At 48.0% G+C, this 19,243-nt stretch overlaps 1 protein-coding gene across 8 annotated transcripts in view; it reads left to right on the top strand.

Annotated features, from left to right (window-relative positions):
* The window catches only part of pcdh15b (protocadherin-related 15b), a 1,235,959-nt gene that overhangs the window by 25,465 nt on the left and 1,191,251 nt on the right, over positions 1–19,243 (top strand). Inside the window, exon 2 of one of the 8 annotated variants that reach the window (XM_085994892.1) lies at positions 17,229–17,406. The exons of the other annotated variants lie outside the window; for them this stretch is intronic. The gene's annotated coding sequence lies outside the window, so the exon portion shown is untranslated. The remainder of the gene's footprint in view (positions 1–17,228; positions 17,407–19,243) is intronic. 8 annotated transcript variants of the gene reach the window in all.

The raw sequence follows: 19,243 nt of genomic DNA, 5'->3' as shown, positions 1-19,243 counted from the left end.
CAGCTCATCCGCTGCTGAAACTCTCATCCATGCCTTTGTTACCTCTAGACTTGACTATTCCAACGCACTCCTGGCTGGCCTCCCATCTTCCACGCTATGTAAATTTGAACTCATCCACAACTCTGCTGCCCATATTCTAACTCGCACCAAGTCCTGTTCACCCACCATCCCTGTGCTCGCTGACCTACATTGGCTCTCGGTTAAGAAATGCCTCATTTTTAAAAATTCACATCCTTGTTTTCAAATCCCTCGCCCCTCCTCCAACCCTCCGAGATATCTGCGCTCCTCCAATTCTGGCCTCATTTTTTTAATCACTCCACCATTAGCAACCGTGTCTTCAGCTGCCAAGGCCCTAAGATCTGGAATTCCCCCCCTAAACTTCTCCTCCTCTCTTTCCTCCTTTAAGACACTGCTTAAAACCTACCTCTTTTTTTAGTCATTACCCTAATATCTCTTTATGTGGCTTGGTGTCAAATTTTGTTTTATAACACTCTTGTGAAGCACCTTGGGATGTTTTACTATGTTAAAGGCGCTATATAAATACAAGTTGTTGTACTATAGGTCTTTCTTTGGGCTGACACGAGCAGGTCTATTTTGTCTCCCTCAGCAGAATAGGTTCACAGCCACTATTTATCAGTTTTCCATTAGTCGATAAATGGTTCAAAAGCTCTCCGAGTCCTCTAGTTACAGAGGCATTCATGTTCAGATGTGAGTTTTGTTTATTTCATATTTTTTAGTTGGAAAAATTCTCATGCTATTTTTCACCAGTGCTGTCTTGTGCAACATCCCGCTTTCGATTAGAATAATTGATCAGACCCTGTTCGACACTCCACCAGGGCCATTGCTTAATGGCAGATTATAGCTTTAACATTTGCTCTGAGTGCTGTAAATCTTTTCTCCAGTAAAATGGAGGAAAGATCAATGGGACTTCCGTCGTTCTCTCTTAACACCTGGCTTGCTATCTTCTATATCTGCATGACTTTTCAAAGTGTAAAGAGTCAGCTTGAATCGGTTAGTAGCACTCTTGTCTCAGACGACCAAACAGTCTGGGTTGAAGCCCCACTCCAGGATTTGAGTATCTAATCTAGGCAGACACTTCAGTGCTGTGCTGAGGGAGTGCTGCACTGTTGAAGGTGCTGTCGCTCTGAAGAGATGTTTAAACTCAGGCCTCGTCTGCTTGTTCAGTTGGATATAAAAAATCCTGTTGCACTAGTTGAAGAGTAAGGTTCTCTCCTAGTGTCCATCAAACAACTTCACCAGAAAAATAGATTAACTAGTCATTCTTCTCATCTTATAATTATGGAACCTGGTTGTGTGCGATTGGCTGCCATGTTTGCCTACATAACAAAGTCCTCTCGGAGGTCTGCTGATTCCCAGTTTCCAAGTAAGCTAATTTTGAAAATTCTTCTCCTTATTTAGAAATCTGTTTATGGGCCCACCAATCCTATCTTCATAATTATTCTTGCCTTTTGTCCTACGCACACCTCTACTTTTCAGAACATTCTGACGAATGAGAGGGGGCTGTAATAAATCATAGAATCATAGAAAGTTACAGCACAGAAGGAGGCCATTTCAGCCCATCGTGTCCGTGCCGGCCAACAAAGAGCTATCCAGCCGAATCCCACTTCCCAGCTCTTGGTCCATAGCCCTGTAGGTTAGAGCATCCCAAGTGCACATCCAAGTACTTTTTAAATGTGGTTAGGGTTCCTGCCTCTACCACCCGTTCAGGCAGTGAGTTCCAGACCCCCACAACCCTCTGGGTGAAGAAATTTCCCCTCAAATCCCTTCTAAACCTTCCCCCAATTACTTTAAATCTGTGCCCCCTGGATTTTGAACCCTCTGCTAAAAGAAATAGGTCCTTTCTATCCACTTTATCTCTGCCCCTCATAATTTTATACACCTCTATAAGGTCTCCCCTCAGCCTCCTCTGTTCCAAGGAAAACAGACCCAGCCGATCCAGTCTTTCCTCATAGCTAAGATTCTCTACTCCTGGCAACATCCTTGTAAATCTCCTCTGTACCCGCTCTAGTGCAATCACATCTTTCCTGTAATGTGGTGACCAGAACTGCACACAGTACTCTAGCTGAGGCCTAACTAGTGTTTTATACAGTTGAAGCATAACCCCCCCTGCTCTTGTATTCTATGCCATGGCTAATAAAGGCAAGCATTCCATATGCCTTCTTAACCACCTTATCTACTTGGCCTGCTACCTTCAGGGATCTGTGGAATTGCACTCCAAGGTCCTTTTGTTCTTCTACATGACGCAGTGTCCTACCATTTAATGTGTATTCCCTTTCCTTGTTAGCCCTCCCCAAATGCATTACCTCACACTTCTCCGGATTGAATTCCATTTGCCACTGTTCTGCCCACCTGACCAACTTATTGATATCTTCCTGCAGTCTACAGCTTCCTTCTTCAGTATCAACCACACAGCCAATTTTAGTATCATCTGCAAACTTCTTAATCATACCCCCTATATTCAAGTCAAGATCGTTGATATATACCACAAAAAGCAAGGGACCTAGTACTGAGCCCTGCGGAATCCCACTGGAAACAGCCTTCCAGTCACAAAAACACCCATCAACCATTACCCTCTGCTTCCTGTCTCCGAGCCAGTTTTGAATCCAGCTTGACACTTTGCCCTGGATCCCATAGGCTTTTAACTTCGTGACCAGTCTGCCATGTGGAACCTTATCAGAAGCCTTGCTAAAGTCCATATACACTACATCAAATGCACTGCCCTCATCTACCCGCCTTGTTACCTCCTCAAAAATTTCAATCAAATTTGTCAGACACGGCCATCCCTGTGCTGACTATCCTTGATTAGTGCATGTCTTTCTAAATGTAGATTTATCCTGTCCTTCAGAATTCTTTCCAATAATTTTCTCACCACCGAGGTTAGGCTGACTGGCCTAACGGTCTATCCTTTTCTCCCTTTTTAAACAAGGGTACCGCATTAGCAGTCCTCCAGTCCTCTGGCACCACACTTGTAGCCAAAGAGGATTGGAAAATGATGCGCAGGGCCTCTGCTATTTCCTCTTTTGCTTCGCTTTACAGCCCAGGATATATTTCATCCGGGCCTGGGGATTTATCCACTTTTAAAGCTGCTAAACCCATAGCAGCTTAAAAGCAACACATACAATGGTGTATATCATTGTGTGAGCTAAACAGGCAGTATGCTCATACAGTTCTAGTGGCACAAGCCTATCATTTCAGAATCATCTAAAATTGGGGGCGGGGGTGGGGGGGGGTGGGTGATGAGGAGAATTTTTTTTTACGCTGCAAGTTATGATGATCTGGAACGCATTGCCTGAAAGGGTGGTGGAAGCAAATTCAGTAGTAACTTTCAAAAGGGAATTGGATATATACTTGAAAAGGAGACATTTGCATGGCCATGGGGAAAGAGCAGGGGCATGGAACTAATTGAATAGCTCTTTCTAAGAGCTGGCACAGGCACAATGGCCTCCTTCTGTGCTGTAAGATTCTATGATCTATGAAAGGTAATTGACTTGAAACATTAACTCTGTTTCTCTCCACAGATGGTGCCTGACTTGCTGACTATTTCCAGCATTTTCTGCTCTTAATGAAATGTTTATCATTGTTTAAAATCTGTATTTTATATGAGGATCTGTTATTAAGAACATATGAACACATGAAATAGGAGCAGGAGTAGGCCATTCCGCCCGCGAGCCTGTTCCGCCATTCAATAAGATCATGGCTGATCTTCAACCTCAAATCCACCTCCCCGCACTATCCCCATATCCTTTGATTCCCTTAATATCCAAAAATCTATCGATCTCTGTCTTGAATATACTTAATGGCTGAGCATCCACAGCCCTCTGGGATAGAGATTTCCAAAGATTCACCACCCTCTGAGTGAAGAAATTTCTCCTCAAATCAGTCCTAAATGGCCGACCCCTTATTCTGAGTCTGTGACCCCTGGTTCTAAACTCCCCAACCAGGGGAAAAACCTCCCTGCATTTACCCTGTCAAGCCCTGTAAGAATTTTATGTGTTTCAATGAGATCACCTCTCATTCTTCTAAACTCCAGAGAATATAGGCCTAGTCTACTCAATCTCTCCTCATAGGATAATCCCCCCTTTCCAGGAATCAGTCTGGTGAACCTTTGTTGCACTCCCTCTCAGGCAAGTAGATCCTTCCTTAGGTAAGGGGACCAAACTGTACACAGTACTCCAGGCGTGGTCTCACCAAGGCCATTTATAACTGCAGTCTGATACTCCCATCCATAATAATGCAGTGAAGTCCCCACGGCTTATTTGTTTTATTATAAGCATTATCCCAGGAGTTCCAGCTATTATGATGAAGTATTGTGATAAAAATGTAAAAGATTGTGAAGAAATTTCACAGATCATTACACTTGCATATCCCAGAAATTGGAAAGTTATAATAATGCTTAAGATGTCTATATTTTATATTTTTTGTCATTTTTTTTGTTCTCCTTTTCATTCATTAACTTTTTTAAATATTTTTTTCCATTCCTTCTGTATGGTAATTTGAGCATAACATTCCTTTATTTTCAGATGCAGATTTATTTTCTACTGAAACTGCCGATTCTTTTTAGGTTCCTCAATGCTAAATCGCCTTAATTAATACAATGCAGACAGAATCAGTTTGTAATTTTTCTCAACATGGAAGTAATGTGCCTTATTGTGAGATAAAATGCTTGGGAGCTTATCCAGGAATTTTTTAAGATAATCAATTAGTATATAATCAATCGTTCTGACCGAGGAAGTACTGGAATGAGTTCTTCAAAAACCTTTTCATCTGCCATTTTTTTCAAGTAATTGAAATTTCTGGTCTCCAAAATAAGGGTGTAATCAAGATTTATGAATAATTAAATTTACATATTGTATAATATGATTAAACTTATCCATTGAATTGTCATTTTGTATCTTTTAATGCTGTCAATTAAAATGTTGATTGAAGCCTATTGAAGCTTGTTCTTGGGCTTGGTCTTTTTGCCCAGCACAGTAACGCTGTGTGCCGAATTTGAATTGTGCACATTAAGGCCTAGAAATTCAGTTGGGCGCGCCAGCCATTAGCGCCTTAGGAGGGGTAGATCTCGAGCGCTAGGCGCTTAGCGCCCGGGCGCAGCGCGATCTGCGCCTCGCCCCAACTTCAGTAGACATTTAGCGCCGGCGCAAAGTCTTAGCGCGCGCCCTGCTGCGCGCGCAGATCATGACGTCATTTCCTAGTGCAACGCCCTTTGTGCGCCCCGAACCGGAACTTCACTCGCGCCGCCCCATTGTGCGCCAGGCGGCCCAAACGACTGTGAAGTGGAATGGTACACAGCCGAGGCGGGCCGCGGGGAGCGCAAATTAAAGGGCACTTACCCTGCACTATAAAGGGCAGCCATTTTGCAGCATTCACTCTTGTGCAACGGTTTTTTGGAGAGAGACCAAGGAAGAGAGCTTACTGCTTTGGCCCAACACTAGGACAGGTATTTTTGTCTGAGGCCAGAGCTTACCAATTATCTTTGCCTTCATTGAGAGCTCAGTGTTTGCCAGCATATAATGGGGGCTGCATTGGGTGCCAACGCTGAGTTTCAGCCTTATGCCGGAAGGGCTTACAGACGCCGTGAGAGAGTGGCAGCCCTGGCTAGACGCAGAGGGGGCAACAGGCGTCACCAAGTGAGGCCTTACCCACCCAGGGTATACCGCCAGCAGTCCTCCTATCTGACCATGTCTGCCGCGCAGTGCGTTAGGAGGCTGCGATTCAGAAGGGAGGTGGTTGCCGACATCTGCCAGCTGCTGCACAGAGATCTGCGTCCACAGATGATGCGCAGGACGTCTCTGTCGGTGGCAGTGAAGGTGACGGTGGCTCTCAACTTCTATGCCACCGGCTCCTTCCAATCCGCTGCTGGGGACATCGCTAACATCTCCCAGTTCGCCGTGCATTGCTGCATCCGCCAGGTGACCAATGCCCTTTTCAGAAGGAGACATCAATTCATCTCCTTCCCCATGACCCTGGACAAGCAGCAGCAGCATGCAGTGGGATTTGCAAGAATAGCGGGCTTCCCCATGGTGCAGCGCGCCATTGACTGCATGCATGTGGCTTTGCGGGCACCTCTGGAGCATGCCGAGGATTACCGCAACCGGAAGGGCTACCATTCCCTCAACGTACAGCTGGTGTGTGACCACAGGCAGCGCATCCTAGCTGTCAATGCCCGCTTTCCAGGCAGCAGCCACAATGCCTTTATCCTGCGACAGACAACTGTGGCTGACATGTTCCAGGCACAGCCCCACCCAAGAGGATGGCTTATCGGGGACAAAGGCTATCCTTTGTGTACCTGGCTCATGACCCCGATTCGCGCGCCCACGACCCCTGCTGAAGAGGCATACAACGAGAGCCATCAAGCGACTAGGAACATCATAGAACAAACAATCGGCGTCCTCAAGCAACGGTTCCGCTGTCTGGATCGCTCCGGGGGAGCCCTCCAGTATTCGCAGGAGCGAGTCTCCCAATTCGTCGTCGTTTGCTGCATGCTGCACAACCTGGCTATCCGCAGGACTCAGGCACTGCCACCTCACGTTGGACCACCACCTCAGGAGGAGGAGCAGGAGGAGGAGGAGGACGAGGAGTACCAGCCCAGGAGGGAGGCAGAAGGTCCAAAGGCTGCCCGTCGGCGGCTTATTGACCGTCACTTCTAGGCCCCCTGTCAGGGAATGGCTTGTGCCAATGAAAGAACATGATTGCAGCCGCTCCGCAAGCCCTCAGCCGGTTAAGGCAACAAACACTTCAAAGATCAAACATGGACAATGTGAATAAATAAAATGGTTTATTGTACAAACTCAGGGCCCTTCCCACATGAAAACCAAAAACAGACGAAACCCCCAAAAAACACACACACATGACTCACTCCCACAACCCGGGGAGCATTAACAAAAGATGTAAACAAAAATGGCCTTCATCCTCGGCCTACACAAAACAAACATTCCAAAAAATACAACATTTGGACACACCCTCTACTTAGTGGCCCGCGAGGGCGATGCCTTCCACCAACTTTGGCGGCCCCTGCACGCCCTGCTGCTCCTCCTCAAAGTGAGGCCATTTGCTGCTGCAAGGCTGGGGGCAGGCTCCTGAGGGGCACATGTCATGACGGCAGATGCCCTTGGGGGTCGGCCTAGACGAGGTCTGGCCGTCGAGGGGCCGGCTGGTGAATGCTGCAGCTGTGGCTGGCCAGCATCAGTCGCTGCAGCAGCTCCTGGCAGCTCCACTGGGGGAGTGGCAGTGGCGGCTGGAGGAATGGGGGCAAGCTGGCGGATGGCAGGCGCTCGCTGGTCGCCTGAGACACTGGCACTCGCCCGGGCCAGCACTGCAGCATGCGCACCAATCTGCCGAAGGACAGACCGCTGTGCTGCTGCAGCGCGCCGGGTGCCCTGGCGATGCCTGGCTGACACAGCGAGTGTGGCAGCAGTGAATGCCCGTGTTGACCTGTTCAGTGACCGCATCAGAGCACCCAGTGACTACACGGCACCACTGATCACCTGCCCACTCGCTGCCTGAGCTGCCCCGAATTCCGCCCGACTGGTGGCCTGTGAGGCCCCAAAGTCGGTCACACTCCGAGACAGGGACTCGATGGCCTCAGGCAACCGTGCCACTACCCCCATGAGCTCCGTGTGCCGGCGCTCCGAGTCCGCGGACAAGTCCTCGAGGCGGCGCATCTCCTCGGCATTGGCCGTCTCCGGACTGGAGGCCGGACTCTCCCTCTGGGGAGAAGGCCGCCGAGCTGGCCGACCCTTCCTGCATTGCTGGACGCCGCTGGGCCCAGCAATTGGACTCCCCTCCGACCCTTCCCCCCTCTGGGGAGAAGGCCGCTGAGCTACCACCCCCCTCCCGCGTTTCTGCAGGCCGCTGGTCCCAGGAGCTACCCTCCCCTCCGACACTTCCCCCACGCTCCCCTCCAGGGAAGACGTGTCCCCTACATTGGCATGTCTTGCCGCGGCTGAGGGTTCCCCTGATGGGCTGCCTTCCTCTTGCTCCTCCTCCTCCTCCTCTTCTGAGGGGCTGTCACTGGCAACTTCAGGGACCTCCTCCTCACCATCTGAAAGCAGGAAGGCACAAGAGTAGCTTTAGAGTGAGGAGAGGGCGTCAGCGAGGGATGCATGAGTGGTGGCATTCAGCGCATTGGTCGGACAGTGGCAAAGGATGTAGATCTGATGCGCAAGTGGGACGAGAGAGGTCCAAAAGGTGATGTCCTTACCATTGGTGCCCAGAACAGGGTCGGCATCTCCAGATGCAACGGGGCCAATCACCTGGCCACCCATGATGCGCTCCACGCGATGTTGCAGCTCGGTGAGTGGCTGGATCTGGGGTCCGCCTCCCCCGGTCTCAGTCCGGCTTCTCTTATTATTGGCCAGCTTGGCCTGCAAGAGAAAGGACGGCCTCTAAGTACAGTGTTGTAGCCCTGATCTTGTGTGCACTGCCTCCCATGGTCGAATAGCCTGGCCAGTTTGTAGCCCTGATCTTGTGTGCACTGCCTCCCATGGTCGAATAGCCTGGCCAGTGTGTTAAGTGCAGAATGTGCAATTGATGTTCATGACTGTCCCATAGCTGCTGCATGAGGGCTGGCCATTAGGGCTTTCAGGTCCCTTTGCCCATAATGTGAGGTGCACATGCAAGGATGAGGAGGACACTGGAAAGGGTACTCACCCTGACAATCCTGGCGAGGTCATTAAGCTTTTTGCAGCATTGGACACCGCTCCTGGGGACCTCGCTGTTGGATGTCACCTTGCTCGCGACATGCCTCCATGATTCCTTTATTTTCCTGATTAATAAAACTGGATAAATTAGGATTTCTGTAGTTAACTTTCATGGGTTTTATATCATTTTACATGGCGTTATGTTCGCATGTTGAAAATTGGCTAGAACACGATCTTGAGCGTCTGGGGGATCGGACTGTTTGAAGGATGATGGTCCTTGGGGTAGTGTTTTTTTAAATTTGTTTATGGGATCTGGGCATCTCTGGCAAGGCTAGCATTTATTGCCCATCCCTAGTTGCCCTTGAGAAGGTGGTGGTGAGCCACCTTCTTGAACCGCTGCAGTCCGTGTGGTGAAGGTACTCCCACAGTGCTGTTAGGTAAGGAGTTCCAGGATTTTGACCCAGCGACGATGAATGATCGGCGATATACTTCTAAGTCAGGATGGTGTGTGACTTGGAGGGGAACTTGGAAGTGATGTTGTTCCCATGCGCCTGCTCCCCTTGTCCTTCTAGGCGGAAGAGGTCGCGGGTTTGGGAGGTGCTGCCAAAGAAGCCTTGGCGAGTTGCTGCAGTGCATCTTGTAGATGGTACAAACTGCAGCCACGGTATGCTGGTGGTTGAGGGAATGAATGTTTAAGGTGGTGGATGGGGTGCCAATCAAGCGGCTGCTTTGTCCTGGATGCTGTCGAGCTTCTTGAGTGTTGTTGGAGCTGCACTCATCCAGGCAAGTGGAGAGTATTCCATCACACTCCTTACTTGTGCCTTGTAGGTGGCAGAAAGGCTTTGGGGAGTCAGGAGGTGAGACAGTCGCTGCAGAATACCAAGCCTCTGACCTGCTCTTGTTGCCACAGTATTTATGTGGCTGGTCCAGTTAAGTTTCTGGTTAATGGTGACCCCCAGGATGTTGATAGTGGGAGATTCGGCGATGGCAATGCCACTGAATGTCAAGGGGAGGTGGTTAGACTCTCGCTTGTTGGAGATAGTCACTGCCTGGCACTTCTGTGGCATGAATGTTACCTGCCACTTATCAGCCCAAGCCTGAATGTTGTCCAGGTCTTGTTGCATGCGGGCATGGACTGCTTCATTATTTGAGGAGTTGTGAATGGTGCTGAACACTGTGCAGTTATCAGCGAACATCCCCATTTCTGACCTTATGTTGGAGGGAAGGTCATTGATGAAGCAGCTGAAGATGGTTTCGCCTAGGACACTGCCCTGAGGAACTCCTGCAGCGATATCCTGGGGCTGCGATGATTGACCTTCAACCACCACATCCATCTTCCTTTGTGCTAGTTATGACTCCAGCCAGTGGAGCATTTTCCCCCTGATTCCCATCGACTTCAGTTTTACTAGGGCTCCTTGCTACCAGACTCGGTCAAATGCTGTCTTGATGTCAAGGGCAGTCACTCGCACCTCACCTCTGGAATTCAGCTCCTTTGTCCATGTTTGGACCAAGGCTGTAATGAGGTCGGGAGCTGAGTGGCCTTGGTGGAACCCAAACTGGGCATCAGTGAGCAGGTTATTGGTGAGTAAGTGCCACTTGATAGCACTGTCGATGACACCTTCCATCACTTTGCTGATGATTGAGAGTAGACTGATGGGTTGGATTTGTCATGCTTTTTGTGGACAGGACATACCTAGGCAGTTTTCCACATTGTCAGATAGATGCCAGTGTTGTAGCTGCACTGGAACAACTTGGCTAGAGGCGCGGCTAGTTCTGGAGCACAAGTCTTCAGCACGATAGCCGGGATGTTGTCGGGGCCCATAGTCTTTGCTGTATCCAGTGCGCTCAGCCATTTCTTGATATCACGTGGAGTGAATCGAATTGGCTGAAGACTGGCTTCTGTGATGGTGGGGACCTCGGGAGTCGGCCGATATGGATCATCCACATGGCCCTTCTGGCTGAAGTTCGTTGCAAACGTTTCAGCCTTGTCTTTTGCACTCACGTGCTGGGCTCCACCATCATTGAGAATGGGGATATTCATGGAGCCTCCTCCCCCCGTTAGTTGTTTAATGGTCCACCACCATTCACGACTGGATGTGGCAGGACTGCAGAGCTTTGATCTGATCCGTTGATTGTGGGGTCGCTTAGCCCTGTCTATAGCATGCTGCTTCCGCTTTTCAGCATGCATGTAGTCCTGTGCTGCAACTTCCCTAGGTTGGCACCTCATTTTTAGTGTTGGGAAGTGCACAGCAATGTTGAGTGACACAGCATTGCATTCACAGTACACGGGAAGTATTTGCGTGGGTGGAAGACTGTCGATGTGGGAGTTGGCTAACTGTGAGCTCGGGGCAGTATTCAAGTGGGGCAGCACAGCAAAGGAGTGGCAGCACGGAAGTTTCAGACGGGAGACAATGGCATTGACGGGAGCAACATGAACAGTTCCATCAGCATGTCATGGCACTTAAGATAGACTATATCCCCTGACTTACTGTTAACAACACCATGGAAGATAGGCTAGTATGTAAAGATTTTTCTGAGGAAGGCAGAGGGTGCCTTATGGGACTTTGATAATTATGGATGATAATCAGAAAACTTCCTCTAGCATTCCGTTGATTATATTGCATCTTAATACTTTAAGTTTGGGTCCAGATTGTTAATTGTGTGGGGAAATAGAATGGAATTACCTCGTTTATATTGCTGTTTCATAAAAGAGGATCTTGACAGCTGTGTTTTTTTTCATGTGCTGATCCACATTGTGCGCACATCAGATGCTGAGCATATGCTCGTGTAAAACTACTTTTCTGTTTCAAAAGGTTTTTTTTTTAAATACAGTGATCAATGTGAGCGTGATGGGCAAAGTGTAGAGGATATGGCCATGAGTTTGATTTACTGAGACCAATTTGCAGCATAGAATTCACATATCATCTGTTCACATATTTGCACAAACAGTCGGTGGAACAATTTCTCTCAATCTTGTCTACCTCCAAGTATAAAAAGGGATTTAGTCTGTTTGATTAATAAAATGTCTCCAGCTGTTGGCTGTCAATTGCATTAGAGCCCAGGAGGAATTGGGTTGTTGTTGCTCAAAGTCATTTCACTTAGGACCTGCAACAGCTGTTGGATAGGGGAGAATTTTGTCTTGGTTGAATTCAATCTTAGTCCCAGAGAAAGGGCTAATTCAGGGGGTTTAAATTCTTCTCTTTATATAATACATATAAGAGAGGCCTGGTTTTAGGCAATGTAAACAGACTGACAAACTGAAGAATTGTTTTCATGTTTTAGCATGGGAGTGGTTCCTTTAATTCAGGCACAGTACATAAGAAGGTAGAAATTAGTTAGGGCCAGCCTGGCAGCTGGCCACCAACAATTTCAGGCCGCTGCAACGCCGGCAGTGACCCTCGGGTAGGTCCAGGGAGGGGGGCGGCTGGCAAGGCTCTTCCGGAGTGCTGTGGAGCTCCTCCTGGCTCCACATTCAGTAAGAATTTTTAAAGAAATTTACCATTTTGGTGGTGGCCTCCAGCGGTCCCTTTTGTGGGTTAGGCAGCATGTAGACCTGGTTGACTTGAATGCAGCTGGCCAGAAGGGGTCCTAAAACAGGCATTGGACCCCTCATGAGGTGGCGGGTTGTGATTGTATTATGCAGTTTTCTATTGTTAACCCCCTGCTTGAGCACATAGTCTTGACTTAGACTTAATTGCAGTATTGAGGGAGTGCTGCACTGTCAGCACATTAATACAAACTTTACATAAACATTGGATAAAACACCCAAGTGGCTACCCTTGTGTGTTGTTAGTTGATATGATTGCATTAGGATGAGGGTGAGTGTGAGGGAACTTGGAGGTGGTGGTGTTCCCATGCGCCTGCTGCCCTTGTCCTTCTAGGTAGAAGAGGTCGTGGGTTTGGGAGGTGCTGCCGAAGAAGTCTTGGTGAGTTGATGCAGTGCATCTAATAGATGGTTCACACTGCAGCCACGGTATGCTGATGGTGGAGAGAGTGAATGTGGGGTGTCAATCAAGCAGGCTGCTTTGTCCTGGATGGTGTCGAGCTTCTTGAGTGTTGTTGGAGCTGCACTCATCCAGGCAAGTGGAGAATATTCCATCACACTTATTTGTGCTTTGTAGATGGTGGAAAGGCTTTGGGGAGTAAGGAGGTGAGACACTCGCCACAGAATACCTAGCCTCTGACCTGCTCTTGTTGCCACAGATTATCAAAATCCATGACGAGGGCTTGGACAACGTGGACCACTTTCCATACCTTGGGAGCCTCTGTCAACACGGGCAGACGTCAATGACGAAATCCAATACCGCCTTCAGTGTGCCAGTGCTGCCTTCGGGCACCTGAGAAAGAGAGTGTTTAAAGACCAGGACCTCAAACCCAGCACCAAGCTCATGGTCTACAGAGCAGTAGTGTTACCCGCCCGCCTGTATGCTTCAGAAAAATGGACCATGTACAGCAGGCACCTCAAAGCACTGGAGAGGTACCACCTTTGGCAGGATAGGCGCACCAACATCCGTGTTCTCGCTCAGGCCAACATCCCCAGCATCGAAGCATTGACCACGCTCGATCAGCTCCGATGGATGGGCCACATCGTCCGCATGCCCGATACGAGACTCGCAAAACAAGCACTCTACTCGGAGCTCCGACACAGCAAGAGAGCCCCGGGTGGGCAGAGGAAACATTTCAAGGACACCCTCAAAGCCTCCTTGAAAAAGTGCAACATCCCCACCGACACCTGGGAATCCCTGGCCCAAAGTGGAGGAGAAGAATCCGGGAAGGCGCCGAACAACTCGAGTCTCTTCGCCGGGAGCAAGTGGGAGCCAAGCGCAAACAATGGAAGGAGCGCACGTCAACCCAAGCACCCCACCTGTGACAGAGACTGTAGGTCCCGCATTGGACTCATCAGTCACCTGAGAACTCATTTTTAGTGTGGAAGCAAGTCATCCTCGGTTCCGAGGGACTGCCACAGAAGAGAAGATTTATGTGGCTGGTCCAGTTAAGTTTCTGGTCAATGGTGACCCACAGGATGTTGATGGTGGGGGATTCGGCGATGGTAATATTGTTGAATGTCAAGGGGAGGTGGTTAAACTCTCGCTTGTTGGAGATAGTCATTGCCTGGCGCTTCTGTGGCACGAATGTTACCTGCCACTTATCAGCCCAAGCCTGAACGTCGTCCAGGTCTTGTTGCATGTGGGCATGGACGGCTTCACTATCTGAGGAGTTGTGAATGGCGCTGAACACTATGCAGTCATCAGTGAACATCCCTATTTCTGACCTTATGTTGGAGGGGAGGTCATTGATGAAGCAGCTGAAGATGGTTGGGCCTAGGACACTGCCCTGAGGAACTCCTGCAGTGATGTTCTCTGATGATTGACCTTCAACCACTACAACCATCTCCCTTTGTGCTAGGTATGACTCCAGCCAGTGGAGCATTTTCCCCCCGATTCCCATTGACTTCAGTTTTACTAGGGCTCCTTGATGCCACACTCGGTCAAATGCTGCCTTGATGTCAAGGGCAGTCACTCTCACCTCACCTCTGGAATTCAGCTCCTTTGTCCATGTTTGAACCAAGGCTGTAATGAAGTCGGGAGCCGAGTGGTTTTGGCGGAACCCAAACTGGGCATCAGTGAGCAGGATATTGGTGAGTAAGTGCCGCTTGATAGCTCTTTCGATGACACCTTCCATCACTTTGCTGATAATTGAGAGTAGACTGATGGGGTGGTAATTGGCTGGGTTGGATTTGTCCTGCTTTTTGTGGACAGGACATACCTGGGCAGTTTTCCACATTCTCGGATAGATGCCAGTGTTGTAGCTGTACTGGAACAGCTTGGCTAGAGGCACGGCTAGTTCTGGAGCACAAGTCTTCAGCACGATAGCCGGAATGTTGTCAGGGCCCATAGCCTTTGCTGTATCCAGTGCGCTCAGCCGTTTCTTGATATCACGTGCAGTGAATCGAATTGGCTGAAGACTGGCTTCTGTGATGTTGGAACCTCAGGAGTAGGCTGATATGGATCTCGGCACTTCTGGCTGAAGATGGCTGCAAATGCTTCAGCCTTGTTTTTTGCACTCACATGTTGGGCTCCACCATCATTGAGGATGGGGATGTTCATGGAGTCTCCTCCTCCCGTTAGTTGTTTAATGGTCCACCACCATTCACGACTGCAGAGCTTTGATCTGATCCGTTGATTGTGGGATCTCTTAGCCCTGTCTATAGCATGCTGCTTTTGCTTTTTAGCATGCATGTAGTCCTGTGTTGCAGCTTCCCCAAATTGGCATCTCATTTTTAGGTACGCCTGCTGCTGCTCCTGGCATGCTCTTCTACACTCCTTATTGAACCAGGGTTGGTCCCCTGGCTTGATGGTAATGGTAGAATGAGGGATATGCCGGGCCTTGAGGTTACAGATTGTGGTGGAATACAATTCTGCTGCTGCTGATGGCCAGTTTGAGCTGCTACATCTGTTCTGAATCTAACCCATTTAGCACGGTGAGAATGCCACACAACATGATGGAGGGTGTCTTCAGTGTGAATATGGGACTTCGTCTACACAATGCGGTGGTCACTGCTACCAATACTGTCATGGACAGATGCATCTTCGACACGTAGATTGGCGAGGACGAGGTCAAGTAGGTTTTCCCCCTTGTGTTGGTTCTTTCACCACCTGTCGCAGGCCCAGACTGGCAGTTATATCCTTCAGGACTCTGCCAGCTCGGTCAGTAGTGGTGCTACCGAGCCACTCTTGGTGATGGATATTGAAGTTCCCCACCCAGAGTACATTCTGTGCCCTTGCTATTCTCAGTGCTTCTTCCAAGTGGTGTTCAACATGGAGAAGTACTGATTCATCAGCTGAGGGAGGGCAGTAGGTGGTAATCAGCAGGAGGTTTCCTTGCCCATGCTTGGCCTGAAGCCATGAGACTCCATGGGTCCAGAGTCAATGTTGAGGACTCCCAGGGCCATTTCTTCCTGCCTGCCTGTATACCACTGTGCCACCACCCCTGGTGGGTATGGTGATGGAGGAGTTTGGGACGTTGGCTGAAAGGTATGATTCTGTGAGTATGACTATTTCAGGCTGTTGCTTGACTAGTCTGTGGGACAGCTCTCCAAATTTTGGCACAAGTCCCCAGATGTTGGTGAAGTGGACTTTTCAGGGCCGACTGGGCTTGGTGTGCCGTTGCAGTATATGTTGATGAAACAGAAAGGAACGGTAATGTTGTGGTAATGTCACTGGGCTAGTAATCGGGTGATCCATCCGGTTTCATTCTTTTTATTGTTTTTCGTAGCGGTTTGTTACAACTGAGTGGCTTGCTAGGCCATTTCAGAGGCAGTCAGGAGTCAACCACTTTGCTGTTTCATGGTTACCATTATTAATACTAGTAATTATTCCAGATTTATTTAATTAACTGAATTTAAATTCCCCAGCTGCCTTGGTGGGATTTGAACTCACGTCTCTGGATCATTAGTTCAGGCCTCTGGATTACTAGCCCAGTGACATTACCACATTACCGTTCCCTTGCTGTTTCATCAACATATACTGCAACTATGTTAATTTACCATTATTTATTCAATCAATAAATTTGTTTTGCTGATAAAACCTAAAACAACGTCTGGTGTTTGTGATATTCTGCCACTTCTCGAAAATGTGATAGATCCAGTAGCTAAAGCAAAATCTAAAGAAAGTTTTCTGGTTTTTTTATTTTGGGTATGTTACAAAAACCTATCTAGGTATCTGAGACAGTGCTCTGGTATTTGTTTTTTTTAATTTATTCGTTCATGGGATGAGGGCGTCGCCAGCAAGGCCAGCATTTATTGCCCATGTCTAATTGCCCTTGCAATTGAAGGTGAGCCACCTTCTTGAACCGCTGTTCTTTGTAGTGGTTTGTTACAATTGAGTGTCTTGCTAGGCCATTTCAGAGGGCAGTTAAGAGTCAACCACATTGCTGTGGGTCTGGAGTCACGTATAGGTCAGACCGGGTAAGGACGGCAGATTGCCTTCCCTGAAGGACATTAGTGAACCAGATGGATTTTTATGACAATCTGGTAGTTTCATGGTCACCACTACTGATACTTGGTCTGCGATTTTATTAATGGAGGCAGGTTGGGTGCAGGTCAGGTGGTTTCCAGCTTCCAGTCCCGCCCCCAGCTGCATCCGGCCCACAGACGTGATTTTGGCTTGATTGACCTTGTTAAGCCTGCTTTGCGGGCTTTCCGGCCAATTAAGAGGAAGTGGGTCAGATGACGTCATTTGATGACGCATCATCTGCCAGTTTCCTTAAAGGGACCATGCACAATTTTATTTTGACAGTTGATTTCGCAGTGTTTGACAGCATTGAGGTGCTGAAAACACTGACAATCACTCCACAAAAGTGACCTCTTGCACCTAGGCTCTCCAATGACTCCCTCCATAGGCTGGAATAGATGGCAGCTGCAGGTGAGGTGGCAGAAGTGATCTGTCACTGGTGAGAGAGGTTCTCCCAATGAGGTGGCACTGAACATGGATTTAAAAACTTGTAACCTAAAGAAATCTGTAAATGTATTAAAAATGCAATTCCCAACATTTTCTTTCCTCTTAGACTCACCAGTGCACCATTGGATCCCTCACACCACTTCTGCAGCTGTCATCAATCCAGAAACATTACAGCAGACTTACAACACACCACACTTACCTGGCGTGGTGTCCAGACGTCTGAAACCGTGAGCCAGAAGCAGTAAAATTCAAAAATAGGCTGTCAACTACCTGTTAATTGGCAGGTAATTGCCTTTAATCCTCTTCCCGCCGTCGGGTGTCGGGTCCATTCGCAAATTGGGGACCCGACACTTGGGAAAGTTGTTTGGAGGCAGGTTGACTGCGGGATCGCAACCCGTCGTCATTCCCAATTTATTTAATGAACTGAATTTAAATTTCCCAGCTGCTGTGGTGGGAATTGCACTCATGACTTTGGATCATTAGTGCAGGCCTCTAGTCCAGTAACATAACCATTATGCTACCGTTCTTGTATCAAGGCTGTAGAAAGCTAAAACTTACCTATGAGAGTGATCTAAAGCATGGAAGCCAAAATATCCATAAGATCAACAACTTGCATTAATATAGTGCCTTTAACATAGTAAAATATCCCACAGCACTTCACAGGAGCATTATCAAACAAAATTTGACACCAAACCACATGAAACCAAACCAAATGCTTGATCAATATGTAGGTTTTAAGGACCATCTTAAAGGAGGTGAGAGAGGCAGAGAGATTTATGGAGGGAATTCCAGAGCTTAGGGCTTAAGCAGCTAAAGGCACAGCTGCCAATGGTGGAGCGATGAAAATCGGAGAGGTGCAAGAGGCCAGAATTTGAGGAGCGCAGAGATCTCGGAGGGTTGTAGGGCTGGAGGAGTTTACAGTGATAGCGAGGGGCGAGGTCATGGAGGGATTTAAAAATGAGGTTGTGAATTTTAAAATAGAGGTGTTGCCGTACCGGAAGCCAATGTACGTCAGCCAGCATGGGGTTGATGGGTGAACTGAACTTCATGCAGGTTAGGATATGGGCAGCAGAGTATTGGATGACCTCAAGTTAACAGAAGGTGCAAGGTGGGAGGGCGGTCAGGAGATCATTGGAATAGTCAAGTCTAGAGGTAACAAAGGCATGGGTGAGGGTTTTAGCAGCAGATGAGCTGAGCCAGGAGCGGAGACAGGTGATGTTATAGAGGTAGAAGTTGGCAGTCTTGGTGATGGAACAGATATGGGGGTCAGAAACTCATCTCAGGGTTGCGAACGGTCTAGAGTAAGAAGGGTTGATAAAAAAAACAAAATGCAACACTCTGTGAAAATATGGGAATGCACAATTTTCAAATATGTGATTCCTCATGAGGGGTTTCTGTTGCGGTAAATCAGGCAGTTGTTATGCACTTTCAACAGTTCTTGAGGCGGTAACATGCCACTTAACCAGTATACTCTAATATGCGCAAATACAACAATTTTGTAATTGCAAAATTGACCCTTCCGTTTAGTGTCACAAGAATTAACGTGTCACACACTCCAGTCATTAGCATGCTCCTGTTTAAAGGGAGCCCGCTCACGCATGAAGCTCGTGTCAACGGTTACACCAGCTGCTAACTTCCCTAATGTTAAAGCAGGTAGGAAAAGGCAAAGAACCAGCAATTTATACACACTGCTGAGTTTGAGAAACACTGTGGCAGATTGTATTTTATTTTAATGAGTTTGAATCCTGGATCCCTAGCTTTACACAATATACTGTACATGTAAATTTCTCATTTCACAGTAAATTTCTCACTTTGTTAAACTAGCTGTGAAGTGCATCACTTTAGTAGGGACTGGCACCAGAGTGAGAGTAAAAAATCTCTATTTATTGACAAGTTGCTGTATTTGCTCAGACCCCTAAGTGCAGCACAGCAGGTATCTATTCTTGTATTTTACGGATGCTGCCCTTTCTATCTCTCTCTCTCCTTGTCTTGGAGCCCAATGTGCATCTATCACACCTCATCCATCACAAAAACACCATTACACCACATTTTGTCCGTAACACACAAAAATCATGATCTGATTATTTTATATCAATGGGAGATTTCAGCTACTCAGGAATG

This window comes from Somniosus microcephalus, chromosome 8 (genome assembly GCF_052327205.1).
Source record: "Somniosus microcephalus isolate GS21.2 chromosome 8, FLI_Smic_1.0, whole genome shotgun sequence".
NCBI classification, from domain to species: Eukaryota; Metazoa; Chordata; class Chondrichthyes; order Squaliformes; family Somniosidae; genus Somniosus; species Somniosus microcephalus.
This window is presented reverse-complemented; position numbering and strand designations above follow the sequence as displayed.